The 18462-nt window shown below is 40.6% G+C and overlaps 1 long non-coding RNA gene across 1 annotated transcript in view; it reads right to left on the reverse strand.

Annotated features, from left to right (window-relative positions):
* Nucleotides 1-12676: 12676 nt before the first annotated feature.
* The window catches only part of LOC146359437 (uncharacterized), a 138978-nt gene continuing 133192 nt past the window's right edge, over nt 12677-18462 (reverse strand). The window contains exon 3 of the long non-coding RNA XR_014786657.1: nt 12677-13432. This is a non-coding gene — a long non-coding RNA (uncharacterized LOC146359437). The remainder of the gene's footprint in view (nt 13433-18462) is intronic.

The raw sequence follows: 18462 nt of genomic DNA on the forward strand, positions 1-18462 counted from the left end.
TTTTTATCTTGTTCATAAATGCTCACCCATAGTTAGGGTGAGCAGTGAGGTGGCCAAGAGTGCTGACCACATCAAAGTACTTAAGGTAGTTAAAACAAAAGGGGACAATGAAAAGGACCTCTTCAAACTGGAGGAATAGGCATAAAAATGGCAAATGTAGTTCAATGTAAGCAAGTCGGCCTTTCAAAAGGCTTTTGACAAAATCCATCATCGCTGGCTCCTGAGCAAACTTAGCACTTATGGGATAAGTGGGGTAGTACTCTTACGGATCAGTAACTGGTTAAAAAAGAGAAAGCAGAGTGTAGGAATACATGTTCCTGCAAGTCAAGTAAACAATTCTACCAGATCACCCCTTTCCACATGCTTGTTACTTGGTCAGTTCTTGCAATGGAAGGATGTAAAATAGAGCTGTGTCAACCTCCACCTCCATTTCATGGGACTATTTGCCCCCTTGCAAAAGTGGAATGTATTTTTCTGCTGTTTTCCCCCTCCCGTTTTCACTCAGCAATTGGTATTCAGTGGCATACTGTCTTAAACACAGAGGTTCCATTTACCTATCATGGTTAATAGCTGTTGATATTGTTAACAGCTGTTGATTAATTTGTCTAATCCCTTTTAAAAACCATCAAAGCCAGTGGGGATCACCACACCTTAGCTCCATTCAGAAGTGATTCTCTGTGCTAAAGAATGTGTGGAAGCAGCTGTGTGCACTGGCCCAGCCCCAACATCCCACCTCTACTCATGCATTGAGTGAAAGGTCTGATGATGGGCCCTACACACCAAAGGTCCAAACAGGATCACAACCATTCTGTTTTTGCTTTTAGGAAAACAACTGTGATAGCAAGTTTCCTACCATATTGTGCTGAATCCAGGCAGCAAGCTGAAAATTATAACCTGAGAAGTAGTTATACTTTACTAGCTTAGTTGACACTTGAGATGCTTTTAGTTTTTTATTTTTATTTTAGCACTGAAAAAGACTCATTATGAGTCTGGTACCTAAGTGACCTAAGCATGATTAATCTAATCCTAGTTATTTCTACTTTTTGTGGTTGACTGCCTCTTGGGTCATATAGTCAATGAAAACAGCTATTTTAAATGTGTTTGCTTATGTTTAATTTTAATATAATTACCATGTACAGTTTCTGATCGCTGCCACAGTAATTGAACATTCATTATTTATGAATCAGCATCTAAATTATATTTAAATCTTTGATCTTCAAAAGACTTGGGAGGCAATCTGGCTTCTTTGTTGTTTTAGCTGATGATTTTTAACGCATTCTCTATATTGCAAAATTGTAATATTAAAAAAAAAAACCTAGATCGTTGCCATGTTGTAGAACTATGTGTGTGTTTTCTTCAGAAACCCATTGGAATTATTGGGCTTCTAAGGCTGTGAAAATTCCCCCTTCCATTTGCCACCCCACTCAGAGGAAAATCTGGGAGAAAGCATTTGTGGTTTGGGGAGAGGGGATTAAAAGGTTTATAGAAAATGAAGCTTACATTAGCAGCAGTGGGAGTTTTTTGAAATTTTTGAAAAGTTTTTCAAACTCTTTTTAGCTCCACAGAGGTCACCTCATTAGTCACCATTTTTCCCATAATGCCCCAGAAGAACAGTGCATCTGAAGCTTTAATCCCCCCACAAGTTTTAATAGTTTTCATAACATCTAGTTAGTGAGAACCAGGATCAAAACATGATTTCTCATCCTGTTTTTCTCATTAACTAGTATAAATAAAGCACAGTTTTGTATGATGCTGAGGAACTGTGGAAAGTTAAAATTGGAAATGGAATCCTCCAATCTCTTCCTCTGGCATGTTAAAGTGGAGAAAAGGGAGAACAGTGAGAGACTGAGCCTAAGACTGACCACAGTTCATTCACATAGCAGGATAACATGGCTTCCCATTATGTCTGAACCAGATCATGATATGATGTCATTTGTATGGGCAGTGCTTAGTTGGGTCCAGGTGGTGAAGGGAAGGAACACAGACCTATCTGGGATAAATTGGCCACAGCTTTATTGACTTTCATTTGAATAGGCTTGGTGGTGGCATAGGGCATGGATCCCGTCAACAGCCAGCCTGCCTGCTGTCTGATTCCCCCTTCCTGGCCTGCATACCAGGAGCACTGATGGTGGATGACAGGGCCAGGGGCTCACCATGGTGCAGACTGCTAATGTGAACCCCTTTCCACCACCCCAGATGTGACTGGCCCACAGCCCCCATGCTGAGCTGGTCTTGCCACCACAGTTCCAAGATCCCTTACAGGAATCCTCACCATGGGGGAGCAGGGAGCCCAATCCCACTCCCCCTCACCAGTGGACCCAGCCCACCACCTATCATGCCTACATAGTTGTGACATCTTATAACATGGAAGCATCCACTAAGAATTTACTGACAGTCTGGATCAACATATATACAATGGAATTAATCTTGCAAAGGGGAAGGAATAAAACCCAGCACCATCTGCTAACTGGTATGCAGGGAAAATTCCTTTCCAGCGCCATTAACTGGTGACTACTTCTGCCACTACAAGACATGTTACTACCCAGAATGGGTGGGTGGGGAAGTCAGTGACTACTATGCTGCAGTCAAGTCAGAGGCCTTCTTTTAGGGGCCTCAGGTTGAACTGGAGTGAGAACAAAGGAAAGAGTTCTCACTACAGTCAGCCCGCCCCTTTGGCCCAGCCCCGACAAACCCATCAGAGTGCCGATTGGTTCAGCAGGCCTCTTCCTGGGAAGGTGCTGGAGTCGCAGCTGAGCAATTGCTCCTCACAGCCTTTCCTCCTTTCACTGCCAGCCTGCAAGCCCAGACAAATTACAGCTCCCCAGTAAGTGGCGAACTTGGCTAAACAGCATTGAAGTGATATTAGATGATATGGAGATGATATCTGAAGTGTTTGATATATGTTGAAGTAATTACTTGAAGCTACAGCTATTAAGTGATGAACATGCATGGGTCAACTATACCTGTCTTCCCACACTGAACATTAGATCAACCAAAGTAGAGGTGGAGTTTGTAGACTGCACTTCCTTTCTCCAAAAGTAGAACCAAATAGTTCCATGAGCCTCTGGACTAGAGCTTCCTTTGCAACACTGCTAGATTAAGGTTTTGTGCCTCCTTCCCAGGCAACATTTTGCTCATGTAGAGGTGATAATGTGGATTGTTCCTTGCTAGATTTGGGACATTACAATTCATAAGATTCTCTCTTGTCATCCTACATTACCTACAGGTAATGTTTTCATTATGACCCCCTAAATATATTCCTTCACATAATAGTAAACTTTTAAAAAATAAATTCTATAGTTTATCATTAGCTTTTTATATGCCAGCTGCCATAGTCCTCACAATTCTGGCTGCAGAGAAATTCGTTAAAAGCTGGTGCAACTCATCTGAAGGATGTGGTTTAAAGCCTGATATTTCTTAAGAATGCCAGTATTTTAACACAGCTGAAATCCACTTAGCTCAATCACTGCACCATCTAGTTTTACATAATTAGTTTATTTATGGGGGAATCCTATATATGTTTCCTCAGAGGTCAGTCCCACAGTGTTGAAAGGCACTTTCTCACAGGTAAGTGATATGATTGGAGCCTAAGGGTGGGATTCTCTGGCTTGACTAAGTCAAAAGCTAGTCATTGCTAGATGAGCCTTACATGTAGATGAGCCTTGCTAGATGGGGCACAAGATAATTCAATACTGGTTTGTTATCTCTTGATCCACTTTCCTATATGTAATCAGCATGGTTAAAGAGAGGACTTTCACCAACTATTTCAGTGGATGTGTGGAGTTGTAGATAATTCTGAGTGAAGATGATTATTCAATTCTCATTAATATGGAGTGTGATCTTGACTATGTACCTACCAAGGTATATCTTAAGAACAAGATTATTTAGTTTTCTTTAGTGGGTGTCAATTAATGCCATCTCTGAACTGATTCATCTGCTAAAATAACTACTGACTCCTAATGTTCTTATTTACTAACCTGACTGGGCTGAGTTTTGGTAGACCACTAGTGTTTGCATTCAATGAATCCAAGATTTCTTATGTTTCAAAGTTTCTGTCAAGTTGATGAATAAAATTCAGCTATATTGAGCTAAAAAGATGTTATGACATCATCATTTCTATGGCAGTGAATAAAATACAAAAAGAAACAGAATAGACATGTAGTAACAAGAGGTAGTTAATTATGTTTTAATGAAGAAGAATATAAACAACAAGAACACATGACATTATTTTGGAGATAACCGAATGGTCCACAATTGTCACCTGTTCCCAGACTATTCTGGCAGCTCACTGGATGTGTAGGAAAAAAAGAAACTAGGTCTGGAAGAACTTAGGTTTAAATTTTAATTTTGTGCTCTATCTTCAGCATGCTGAAATGCAGTTAACAGCAGCACATGTTAATGAGAGATAAGGGAATTGTTGCTACTCATACAATTATGCTGCTCTTTCCATACTGGAGTCTGGCAGCAGAGGCAGCCATATCATCACATTATTAGTGTAGTTACTCTGTTTGACAAGAATCCATTTTTACTCAATCACAGGCATTTTTTGTGACTTACACTTCTGAAGCATAAAAATACCCATCTTTTGCTGAACTTTACAATGTACTTTCCATCCAGGATGCACATTTTGTGTATAATAATAGAGGATAATAATGTATATATAATAATACATTGAACAGATCAAGAAGAAGCAAATCAACATGTTTAATCTCTACCTGTCAAGAGCCAGTTTCCAAATTGTACAAGCTGGGTTTCGAAGAGGCAGAGGACCTAGAGATCAAATTGCCAACATTCGCTGGATCATGGAGAAAGCAAGAGAATTCCAGAAAAACATCTATTTCTGCTTCATTGACTATGCTAAAGCCTTTGATTGTGTGGATCACAACAAACTCTGGCAAATTCTTAAACAGATGGGAGTACCAGACCACCTTACCTGTCTCCTGAGAAACCTGTACGAGGGTCAAGAAGCAACAATAAGAACCGGACATGGAACAACCGATTGGTTCAAAATTGGGAAAGGAGTATGACAAGGCTGTATATTGTCGCCCTGCTTATTTAATTTATATGCAGAGTACATCATGAGAAATGCCGGGTTGGATGAATCAGAGGTCGGAATTAAGATTGCCGGGAGAATTATCAACAACCTCAGATACGCAGACGATACCACCCTAATGGCAGAAAGCGAAGAGGATCTAAAGAGCCTCTTGTTGAGGGTGAAAGTGGAGAGTGCAAAAGCTGGTTTGAAACTCAACATTAAAAAAACTAAAATCATGGCATCTGGTCCCATCACTTTCTGGCATATAGAAGGGGAAGAATTGGAAGCAGTGACAGATTTTATTTTCTTGGGCTCCAAGATCACCGCAGACGGTGACTGTAGCCATGAAATTAAAAGACGCTTGCTCCTTGGGAGGAAAGTTATGGCAAACCTAGACAGCATAGTAAGAAGCAGAGACATCACCTTGCCGACAAAGGTTCGTATAATCAAAGCTATGGTTTTCCAGTAGCAACCTATGGCTGTGAGAGCTGGACTATAAGGAAGGCTGAGTGCCGAAGAATTGATGCTTTTGAACTGTGGTGCTGGAGAAGACTCTTACGAGTCCCCTGGACTGCAAGGAGGTCAAATCAGTCAATCCTAAAGGAAATCAACCCTGACTGCTCATTGGAAGGACAGATACTGAAGCTGAAGCTCAAATATTTTGGCCACCTAATGCGAAGAGAAAACTCCCTGGAAAAGACCCTGATGCTGGGAAAGATTGAAGGCAAAAGGAGAAGGGGACGGCAGAGGATGAGATGGCTAGATAGCATCACCGATGCAATGAATATGGACTTGCGCACACTCCGGGAGAGAGCGCAGGACAGGAAGGCCTGGCATGCTATGGTCCATGGGGTCACGAACAGTCGGACACGACTGAACGACTGAACAACAACTGCTTCAGTATTTTACCTGTTGAGTTGCTTTCCTTTTAATCCCCCCCAGAAAAAATAAGACTCCTAATCTCTAGCCTTTAACTAGACATAGTTCTCCACCTGTGATCCTAAGCTCATATATTTGAAAGTAAACTCCACAGAACTTGCTTCCATGTCTAGAATACTTAGATTTACTGTCAGTTTTGATTGTATAGACTCATCATTCACTTACCTAGGAGCATAATCCAGTGCATAGGTATGTGCAAGTTGGACATGACAAGGGAGCCACTTATGTATCTGCCCTGTTTGCATATAAAGCAGAGATATGAGGGTCTATTTCATACATGAAATAGTACATATGAGTGAGGGTAGCGCAGCCACCCCCTTCTTTACCTTGTTGTGCTCCACTGCTGCAATCACTTTTCTTCCAGCCCTGCTTCAATATCAGAAGTGAATGGGGCTGGGAGAAAAAATGAAGCTGAGGTAAGGTGGCAGAAGGGAAACTGTTAAGCTCTCCTCATCTGCATGCTACACTTCAGGTAAAAAAAATAAATCAGAAAAATACACTATCCTGTTTTATTTGTGAATGGGGCAAATGTGAATAAAATCAACATGGTTTTGTCATGTTTAGGGACCATCATGTCTAGTTTGGGCCTTATTGACAGACAAGGCTACAAAGATGTGCATTCAGAGTATATCAAAGAAAATTGAAAAGGCAACATTTACATTTTGCAATGTTTGCAGAATCTGCAAAAAAGAAGAGATGGTTAATTTCATTTTCACATAGTTCTTGTTTTCAGCACAATGCTGCACTTTTGAATTTCATTGGGTTTTTTATTATTTAATAATCACCGGTATTCTGACAGCTGATTAAAATTCAGATTTGGCTTCTCCTTGGAAAGTCATTTATATGTGGAACTGATACAGGAAAACCAGCTATGTACTGCTGTGAATCAATAACATTTTCATATATATGTAATTGTGAAAGTTGCTGTGGGAATTCACTGTCATTTTAATGGTATATGAGAAATATATAATATAAAGCAATTCAAACAGTTTACTACTCAGAGTCTTAAACTCAATCATTCTGTTTTTCAGGAAGAACAAAGAACATCTTCTGGCATATTGCCTTTTAAAAAGCAACACTAATTGGTAAATATGCTGAAAAGTATCATGGTGGTTAATATAGGAATAAAACTGTATTTGAGTGTTGAGCAGGTACCAATCCTCTTGGGCAGTAGGAACTAGCCCTCCTGGCTAGATCTCCACAGGAAGCTTTATTTTAAAAAGAAAGCAACAATAAACAAACTTATTTATTTACATTTTTATCCCACCCTTCTTCTAAGGCAGGGGTGGGGAAACCTTTTCCTGTGGAGGTCTGCATTACTTCAGTTGAAAAATTCCAGTAGCGGGCATGGCCAGAACCAAATGTGGACAGAGCAGGAAGAAGTAAATAATAACAACAGTCCAAAGTGGAGCCAGTGAGCATAGTCTGGGGGAAAGTCTGGACTGAGAGACCTGGAAGTCTGCATTTGGCCCGTGGGCTGGAGGTTCCCAGCCCCTGCTCTAATGAGCTCAGGGCAGCATATCATTATGAGGTAGATAAAGCTGTGAAATACTGACTAGCCCAGCTAAGCTTCATAGATGAGCAGGGATCTGAAGCCAGGCCTGTCTGGTCCCTTCGCCATACTGTAAAAAAATTCAAAGTCTCATACTATCTACTTCTTCCATGCTCATGAAAACAAGCATATACAGTGCTGGACCAATACAATCCTGTCTGGCCACTGCTGCTCAGAGACAGTCTTTAACAGTAACTCACAGTATAGAAATGAGGGATGGCCAAAGAAATATATAAAAACATGTCTGAGAGGTATAAGCAAGCCGGTAGCCAGAAATTATAAATCAGTATGAACTAGCAAGAATCTAAATACAGCCAGTCTAATACCTTCAACATTTGTTAGTTAATGTCAATATTTCAATTATTTAATTTATTTAATTCAGGTTCTATGAATAGTTTGTTGTGTCAGGGATCTGCTGTGCTTCCAGTGAGCTGCAAGCAGCTGGACAACAACAGACATGACACCCAGAGTAGCCAGAGCAGAGGCATGGCGCTGTTGCCATGGCAGCAAGGAGGCTTCTTCTATTAAGATGGGACTACTAACAACACTGCTATGCATATGTGCTTTATGTTTGGCCAGTATGTGCTTGATTTGCAGTTGTACTGGTGATATTTTTAAATAATCCATTATTATCAGTCAGTTTTGGATGAGTGCCCTTTAAGAAACTAAGCACAACTTTATCAGGCTCCATTCTCGCCATCTGTGCCTTACTTGTTTTAGGGCGCAATACTATGCATGTTTAGACAGAAAAACATCCTACAGCGGCATGCTGGCTGGGGAATGCTGGGAGTTGTGGGGCTTTTTTTCTGTCTGAACATGCATAGGATTGCACCCTTAAGAATTTAATGAAAGCTCCGAGCCTCCACAAGGCTGTGTGGATAGCTTGAAAACTCCTGTTTGGGCAGCATTCAGAGCTACTTTACTTTCATGTGGTTTTACATATGTGTACTTTGTAATTTATTTTTAGAGCTTCGGCTATTGGGCAGTATAGAAATGAAATAAATAAATAAATAAATAAATAATTTTACGTCTAACATTGACATTTATTCTTATACAATTGCTTTTAGGACCACTGCAGTTCCTTTCCATCCTCAAATCCAGTTATTTATAGCGGAGTCTTTGGCCCCCTTGCACTTTCATTATCATAACATGTACTCTCCTTTGCTGGTACATGTGCCAGAGGAAGGATTGGCAAGATTAGTAAATTGGTGTTTTTAACTTAATAAAACCTTTTTTGTATATTTTAATACAGCTTTAAGTAGCAGTTTCTAATTATAATTAAAATATTTTAAAACATAATATTGTTTGTATATCCACAGGCCTAAACACTGCAGGGTCCGATGTTGGTAATTGTGCTGTATGTGTTATACACAATGTGTCTGTATACATATGTCTGTTTACTTTGGGGCATACCTCTTATATACTAGAGCATATCACTTATACTAGTCCACTGAGGAAGACTGTATATCAAAATGTGTTTGGTTTATTTGGTATTAGTTATTTTTGGTGTAGTTAGGCCTTTATAACACAACATTGTATTCTCTCTTTTTGGTTTGATGTATGATTCTTTACAGCACAATAGCAATGTATTCTTATTGTTTTTATGTATATATTTTTAACTACATAGATAAAGAGCTTTATTATTAGATTTTGTTCTACAGTCAGGGCCAGAAATATTGGAACAAGGATAACTGTTTTGGCAGTTGGCCTCCATACACCACCACATTGAAGTTGAAAGGAAACACACCCAGATGGGAGCGAAGTCAGAACTTTCAGCTGCAATTCAAGGGGGTTGACAAAAGTGGGGCACTAATAATTCAGGAAGTACAGCCAGTGGCATACATACACACCCATCATTGGTGGCTCATAAGTAATGGAACAAATGGCTGACAAGCAGCTGCATGGCCAGATGTGGCCTATTTCCTGGGTACCCCATGACCAATCAAGCAGATAAAAGGCCTGGAGGTGGTTCTGAGTGTTACATTTGCATTTGGTAGCTTTTCACTGGAACTCCCAACATGAGGTCCAAAGAGGTGTCCATGCGAGTGAAGGAGGCCATCATTAGGCTGAGGAAACAAAGTAAACCCATCAGAGAGATAGCAGAAACAGTGGGAGTAGCCAACACAACAGTTTGGAACATCCTGAAAAAGAAGGAATTAACTGGCAAGCTCAGCAACAGCAAAAGGCCTGGAAGACCACGGAAGACAACTAAAGTGGATGACTGCAGAATTCTGCTCATGGTGAAGAGGAACCCTTTTACAACATCTAGCCAGGTCAAGAACATTCTTGCGGAGGTAGGCATGTCATTGTCAACATCTACAGTCAAGAGACGGCTTCATGAATGTAAATACAGAGGCTTCACAACAAGGTGCAACCCACTGGTAACGCTCAAGAACCGAAAGGCCGGATTAGCCTTTGCCAGCAAACACCTAAAAAAAGCCTGCCCAGTTCTGGAATAAGATTCTTTGGACTGATGAAACCAAGATTAACTTGTACCAGAATGATGCGAAGAGAAAAGTATGGAGAAGGAAAGGAACAGCTCATGATCCAAAGCATACCACATTATCTGTCAAACATGGTGTAGGCAGTGTTATGGCATGGGTGTGTATGGCTGCCAATGGAGCCAGGTCACTGGTGTTTATTGATGACCTGACTGCTGATAAAAGCAGCAGGATGAATTCTGAAGTGTATAGGGCCATACTTTCTGCTCAGATTCAACTGAATGCTGCCAAACTGATAGGATGCTGCTTCATACTGCAGATGGATAATGACCCAAAACATACGGCAGAAGCTACCCAAGAGTTTCTGAAGGCAAAGAAGTGGGATATTCTTCAATGGCCAAGTCGGTCACCTGATCTCAACCCAATAGAGCATGCTTTTCGCTTACTGAAGACAAGACTGAAGGCAGAAAGACCCACAAACAAGCAGCAGCTGAAGGCAGCTGCAGTAAAGGCCTGGCAAAGCATCTCAAGGGAGGAAACTCAGCATTTGGTCATGTCCATGGGTTCCAGACCTCAGGCAGTCATTGACTGCAAAGGATTTTCATCCAGGTATTAAAGGCGATCCTTACGTTTGAAATGATATTGGTTTGTTCCATTACTTATGAGCCACCCACGATGGGTGTATGCCACTGGCTGTACTTCCTCAATGGTTAGTGCCCCACTTTTGTCAAACCCCTTGAATTACAGCTGGAAGTAATTCAGCTTTGATGTGGTGTACAGAGGCCAACTGCCAAAGCAGTTATCCTTGTTCCAATATTTCTGGCCCTGACTGTATATACATTTTGTTATCACCAGTAAACCCAGCCCAGTTGTTTTGTTGCTATATTTCTATGGGTTGGGTCTATCTCCTGTTTTGGTTTGTGGATTTATGACACCAAGAGTAGCCAGAGCACAGGCATGGTTCTGTTACCATGGCAGCAAAGAGGCTTCTTTCCCAAATGGGAAGCCCAGATGTTCTGCCAGGCATGTCCAGCAGAACATGGGGCTTCCCAGTTGGCCCTGTCAAGCCTGAGGACAGGCTGTGGCCAGGGACAATCTACTCCAGGGCTCTCTGACAACCCAGAGAGAAGGGAGAGAAGAGACAGCAAGACCCTGGGGAGAGAGGAGGAGAATGGGGGGGTACCCCTGCCCCTCTCATATCTGAGACCAGACTTGGGAAGTGAAATACCCTGGAGGTGAGACCAGCAAAAACCCACCAATACTATCAAGATAGTTGTAATATTTTAAATGACTAAATCCTGAGAATTGTTGTAAATATAAACTTTAGCATACTTAAGGGTGAATATGTAGGAAACTACTTCCTGGAAGATCCAATGTGTCACAGTGGGCTTATACCTTAATGTGTGAAAGTGGAAATCGATTCAATATTCAGCCTAGACAGAATGCAAAGGCTGTTGATTTTTATAGGATAGCCTTCATCCAGAAATCTTTGCATGCAGAAATGAGCTTACACAAACTGCTCTTCAGGAGCATCTCCCCCCCATATTTCCTCTGCCACACAATTAGTGCAGTCAATCTTGGAAGTGCTGACCATCTGTTTGGAAAATAAAGAAGCAAAGAAGGTGCCTGGAATCACTGCCCTCCTCAGATAGGTAATTGGCACTGACATCACCAACCATCTTATTCAGGAGTGAGCACAGGATCACTGCAGATGTATCTGGTGAGCGCTAAGTGGTATTTTTGCAGCATGACTGTGCCTACACAGACCTGATACAACAAAGGAGAGAAGTCAGAAGGAAAGGACAAAATGTCCTTCTAATCTCTCTCTCTCTCTCTCTCTCTCTCTCTCTCTCTCTCTCACACACACACACACACACACACACACGGCCAGGATTTATAATATTTTTAGACAACCAATTACTCAAATAGTAAAATCCACACTTTAAAGCTTGATCCACTTAACAAAATTTGGTTAAATCTAAAGCATAAGTCTAGCAAACACTATGTCTGACTGCCTATGAAAATTGATTCTTATGTATGGTTTGCTGATTTTATGAAATTCTGCAAAGCTCTAAACTATCGAATGTAAGCCCTTCACATTGTCATTTTTGGAAACTGTCACAGCAGGTATAGATTTCATACAACTTTGATAAAGAAGGAAAAAGTAATCTATACAGAAGATACCTATTTGGATCCGTTTTGCTCTGTTAATGGAAGATGTTTCTGTTCATAGAAGGAGAGCTGTGTTCACAAAAAGACTACTTCTGCTCACGGAAAGATTCCTTATGTGAGTGGAACTCTCCTTCTGTGAACAGAAGCTCCTTCCATTCATGGGGCAAAAGTTACAATCCAAGTCATTGTCTTTTGCAGACAGAAAAAGAGCAGCACTAACATAATTTTTTCCTGTACTTACAGAAATGAATTAGTGTAATTTTCACTAGATGTCTAGTCCTTTTTTCCCCCCTTGACCTTACATTGGCACACTTGAGTGAAATACGCATTGCTTTGATATCAAGTCCTCACTGGTATTTCTTCATCTGAGTTATCTATTGCTTGCCATTCTAGAACTTTGTTATCAAATATTTCACTGGGAAATCTCATAGAGGTATTTTATCTCACTGTCATTGGTGTCCTGGGGCTATCATGTAAGAAAGTAGCAGAAAACAATTTCAAGGGCAACATAAGTAATGGAGATTGAATACATTGAATAGAAGTGTCAACAACTTTATTAGAGAATATACCTTGCTCTTCCATTTAAAAAACATAATCTATACATTTTGCTTAACAGTCATGTTTTCACATAGCATGTAGTTCTTGCAAGCTGTTTCTTCCATTTCATTCAGAGATTTGCCATGTTCTCTAGTTCAGCCTCCCCCAACCTGGTGCTCTCCAGAGGGTATTGGATTACAACTCCCACAATCCCCAGCCAGCACAGCCATGCTGGTTGGTGATGATGGCAGTTGTAGTCCAACATTGTCTGGAGGTCACTAAGTTAGGGAATGCTGTTCTAGCATTTCTGAAACTGCAAATCCAGACACCCATCAACACTTGAAAATCCCATGCATTTTAATAGCAAGACCATGTGCGATAGGACTTGCCACCCACTGAATTTCGCAGCTAAACAGGGATGCAAAACTGTATCCAACATGCTCCTGGGTAGAATCTGCCTGTGCAGTGTCAGAGTTACTAGCATTAACAAACCATATTAAAAATATTTTTTAATCCTCTCTGTAAGATTACCAGCATAGTTATTTCTTTTATTCCTTATTAAAATTATTGATCTAATGTATCTTTTACTGATAAACATTTATAATCAAGCTTCCCAACATGTGAGTGGAGTCACCCATATAATAATAATGGAAGTAAATGTTCATTCTTGACAGTTTGGGTTTTCTTCTACAGAGTCCTGTGTTTCTGGGCTTGTTCTAGTTAGATGCTGCAGCAGTCAGTTAATGTAGTTCTAATCTAAAACCGTCATGTGAAAAAGAAAAACAACAACAACACTGTTGGTTATCCAGCTACTGTCACCAGATGTGAAGGAACAGCAAGTAGGTTATCCCACCTATGTTTCTTTTTTTAAAATTAACTTTGAGGCTTGGGTCTATAGAACTCACTGCCACAGTTTTTAATAAAGTTCTCAATTATACATCACCGCTAGGGAATGCTGCCTCAGCTATAAAACCTTTTAATGCTGCCACTAGAATAAACCCTCTCTACTTAAAAGAAAGGGGCTGCGGTGGCTTAGTGGTTGAGACGCTGAACTGCAGACTGGAAGGTCGGAAGGACAGCAGTTCGAGACCCGAGTGCTGCATGACGGAGTGAGCTCCTGTCTTCAGTCCCAGCTTCTGCCAACCTAGCAGTTCGAAAGCAAGAAATTGCAAGTAGATAAATAGGTACCGCCTCAGCGGGAAAGGTAACAGCGTTCCGTGCACCTCGGTGTTCAGTCATGCCGGCCACATGACCACGGAAGCGTCTTCGGACAGCGCTGGCTCTTCGGCTTAGAAACGGGGATGAGCACCGCACCCTAGAGTCGGACACGACTGGTTGGGGACACCTTTACCTTTTTTACTTAAAAGAAACTCAGTAGCCTGCTTCCTATGGCATAGGCATGGGATTGACACTTCTACTAGAGACAACTTTTCAAACCGAACAAAAAAATAAGATGTTCATTAACAGAAATTATTTACAAAAGTGAATAAAATGTTACTCTTCAAATAACAGGTTGAGATTACTTCAAGGTTCTTAAATTAAATATGATTTCTTACGATTCCTAAGCTGAGTCTTTCCTGGCTAAATAAAATCTCAATAGCTTTTCCTTCAGATCAGTTTTCCCAACGCTCTACCCCACTCCAGGAACAGGTTTAGGAATTTCCCTAAACTTCCTTATAAATAGGAACAGATGCTGTGCAACAGTCTTCCTCTGCCTCCATTTCTTCCTGCTTCTAGATGTTTTAGGGCCTACTTACTGATGTTCCATCTGGTCAGACATTAAATAAGAACCTAAACTATTTTATGTATATCTTGGTTTGCTCATAAATTTATCATGTTTAGTATATTAAATGTAAAAGTACTATATTCAGACAATAACTACAAATCTAGTGAGTTTACTTTTAAACATTTTTAAATACAATGATAATTTTATGAGCAAGCCAAGTTATACATAAAATAACTTCAGGAACAGAAAGGCTGCTTTATGTTCCTAAAGCAGCCTTCCCCAATCTGGTGCCCTCCAGATCTTTTGGACTACAGTGCCCAGCATTCCTGACCATTGGCCGTGCTGCCTGACTTCCATCACCCCAGCCAGCATGGCCAACTATCAGGGATTATGGAAGATGTAGTCCAACAACATCTGGAGGGCCACAAATTACCCACTCCTGATCTACACCAACTGGCAAGGGGTCTCCAACATCTCTAGCAGAGGCCTTTCCAAGTACAATTAGCTGGGATCTATTTTTTTTTTTTAAAGACCCTTAATATATCAGAGATTGAACATGCAACCTTCTCCAAGCAACACATATGCTCTACCTTGAGCTCCAGTCCCTCAGACTACTATAAGTTTATTATAGAACTTACTTTAAACCTGGTGGCAGCTCACTGATTGTGGGAAAGCAGTAGCCAGCTTAATGTTTACAAGCCAATTATTGTGAGCACAAATTTACTACTCAATTTACATCTTAAAGTATGCTGTGTAATATCTTAAAATTGACAGTGATGGTTCTTTTAAATCTTGATTGTAATAAGAAATTCCAGAAAAGAAGTAGTGAATAGATTCTGGGCTGGACACTTCAATAATGGTAGACTAGTTTACTGTGGAAATTTCAACCAGAAGGGATCCATGTTAGGGCTAACCAAAAGTCCCACCACACACACACACACACTTTCATTGGACCTTTCTTCCTAAGAAGGAGGGGCGGGTGGACTTCAGGTCATTCAGTTATATGTTTGGGGATGACATTCTCAAGAATTTTGGGGGTATCGACTTATAAACTGTATTACAAGGTGATCTGAGGGCTGTTTCTTCTTCTTTTAATTGAAACTGCAGCTCAGCTGAGTGCCCAGTGGCAGCACAGGTTCCATGCATTTTAAAAATGGAGCTCATAATACCCCTGGGAAGATTTAGGGTTTTTGTTCCCTCCATCCATAGCTTTTAAAAAATATTTTTATACTTCTTCAAACCCTGGGGTTCACTCAAGCCTGCTGATACCTCCTTCTTGTTTCTCTTTGTCTCTGCTTTGGCTCTAATCCTATTGGCACTCACCACCTGAGTTTGCTGTTAGAGGGAGTGATATGCAAAATCCACAACCTTTTAATATATTGATATCAATATGAATTATATATTTGAACTGTAATTTTGACTCAGCAACACTTAGAGCCTCCTTCCAGATATTTTTAAAGGGACCCACAGCCCAGATAATACATATGTGTGTCCTCTTCAGACTTGATAACCAGCAAGGAAGATATATTGTCTAACTGGGTATCTGCTCCAAAGTGCAACATGTAATAAAGGTGTAAGGTACAAAAAGACATAACACAAACATGCTGCTGGAAATGGCACCCTTGCAGTGAGTTCTTCCTCTGCCCATAACGCAGTGCCAGTGTCAGCATATAGCACCCTTTAGCAGCTGCCAGGGACCCAAAAGGGCCCACTGTTGATGGTTGCCCTGTGTCCGCTTTTGAATAGTATCTGTGCCTGGGAGCTGCCATTTTAATTTGTCACAAGGTCCCTGGGTTATGCTACACTGGGATCACTGAGGGAAATTAAAACGGTTGCTCCTGGACCTAGCTGCCTAGCGTTGCTGCCAGGGAAACCAGAGGGGCATCACCAAGATAGGATGGAGCCTTCCAGAGGGCACTTCCTCTAGGACCTCCTCAAATCTGGAGGTGGCCCTACCATAATTTGTAGTTATGGAGATTTCATACAAAATCAGTTCAGAATTTGGACCCCACAAATATAGTAGAGGCATCCCAGTAACTGAGCCAAACAGAAGACTGTTAGTGACAGGAAATTAGTCAGGATGAACAAACATACCTGAGTGCAAGTGTGTATGTGACTTGTGTGCATCCTCTTCAGTATGTATCATGCTGAATGCAAATGTGTAGCAGTGGGGTTGCAAACCTTCATATTGCCCGCAAAGGCAATCTGCATATTTCCCCTTGAACCTTTTAATAATTTCCTTTGTCCTTCCAGGCCTTCCTGACAAAGCAGTGACAACATAATGTATCACAGCACATGGAGAGATATTTTGCAGGCCAGGCCCAAAATATTAAGTATGCCATTCCATTGATAGGAAGTATACCACATACTTCATAAGCAGGTTCTGAAAGCATGAAGACCGTGGAGAATAACAACATCCCGAAAAAGTTATAAACAACAAATGCATAATTCAAAGCACAAATGTAAGAGCCAAATGTAGTTGCAAGAGGGAATAATAATAACTTTTATCTATTTGGAAAAGACAAGGACAGAATAAATTGCAGACACTGTTTCATATAAAAAGTTCTGTTGCCTCCAGTCATTCAGCCTATCAAACAGACAATATGTCATGTGACTACAGTAAACATTTATGGTATTTTTGTAGTGTACAATGGTAATGTATATTTCAGTTTAAGGTTTTTCTTCTAAAGAGGGCTCCACATGGTATGTAGCAGTACCTGTTGCAGGTGCAGTGGTATTATAGTATTGCTTCCCATTGCAGACATGTGAAGTATGGATGACATGCTAGTGTCTTTAAAAACCTGTGCACATGTATCTGGAAACTGGCTTAATTCAGGCTTTCAAGTACGTGTACATGGATATTGAAAGATGTGGATATGTTTCACGCACTTTACTTGTTGGCTGTAACACCAACACACATGCAGTAATATCTGCTGTATAAAAGTGTGGAGTTGCCATAAGCCAGACTTGAATGTCTGAACTTGCATTGTCTGCTCTAAACTTCAGCCATTTGAACAGCGATATCACACATTTTCACTATGGGGATATGTTAAGAATTTTCTTGTTAGTCTTGGAAATGGTGTAGTTGTTCTCTGCATGTGTATGTTCTCTGCATTTCATTTTCAGTACTGGCTACTTTGATTCTCCCCATTCTCATAGCCAAAAATGTCCCTTTAAAAAGCATTCACCAACAAACAATTGCATTCTGTCTTAGACTGTGCTTCTTAGCACAAGAATGTGTGTTTGTAATTGTGGATATCAAAGAGATATAAAAGGTTTCTCCCTTCGTCAAGCTTTGGAATGTGTTCCTTCAGTGTGCTCTTGCAGTATTACTCTTGCTGTTTTGCCGATGGACTACGAAAGGAGGACTTTATGCATTTCTACAGCAAGTTTAACTGGCAGTGGAAACCCATAGCCCCCTCCTCCCCTTCATACACAGAGAGGTTGAGTGAGCTCAATAGGACTGCATTAATGAAGAAAATGACCACATAAAGCAGAAAGATATGAAAAGGGTATGATAATGTTATAGTATGAGATATATTTTTCTTCCTTGGTTTGCTGTCTATTTAGTAGTTTTAACAATTGTTGTCCTACTCATGGGCTAAGGCTTTTGTGTGAGTTTGTGTGGCCTTGCAGGTTGTGCATACACAGCTATACGAATAAAAATCAAATAATAAATATATGGTCATTCTTGTTGGTAGCTGAATTAGCAACCTGTCCAGCTAAACACTGGAATTGCTATGCTGAAGAAACCCTGCCCATCCTGTCTCAGTTTAGTTATAATATGCCAAGTTCTTGCCTAGGCAATCAAACTCCTTGACCTCATGTGTTCCATTTACGAAGCAAATCTCCAATGCAATGACTGCCCAAAAGGTGTGTCTGTCTCATTTTGGTAAAGTTGAAATGGTCACCTGAACTTGGGGTGAATTTCAAAGCCCACATGCAGTAAATAATGAATCCAGCTTGGAGGTCTCGAGGCACTTTCACAGTAGTGCTCAGTAAAGGTCAAGAAAAGAAAAGAACTCATCAGAGAATATTTGGCCATATTAAAATAATCCAA

Source organism: Heloderma suspectum, chromosome 1 (genome assembly GCF_057233095.1).
Source record: "Heloderma suspectum isolate Gila_16-S chromosome 1, 16-S_ref, whole genome shotgun sequence".
NCBI lineage: Eukaryota > Metazoa > Chordata > Lepidosauria > Squamata > Helodermatidae > Heloderma > Heloderma suspectum.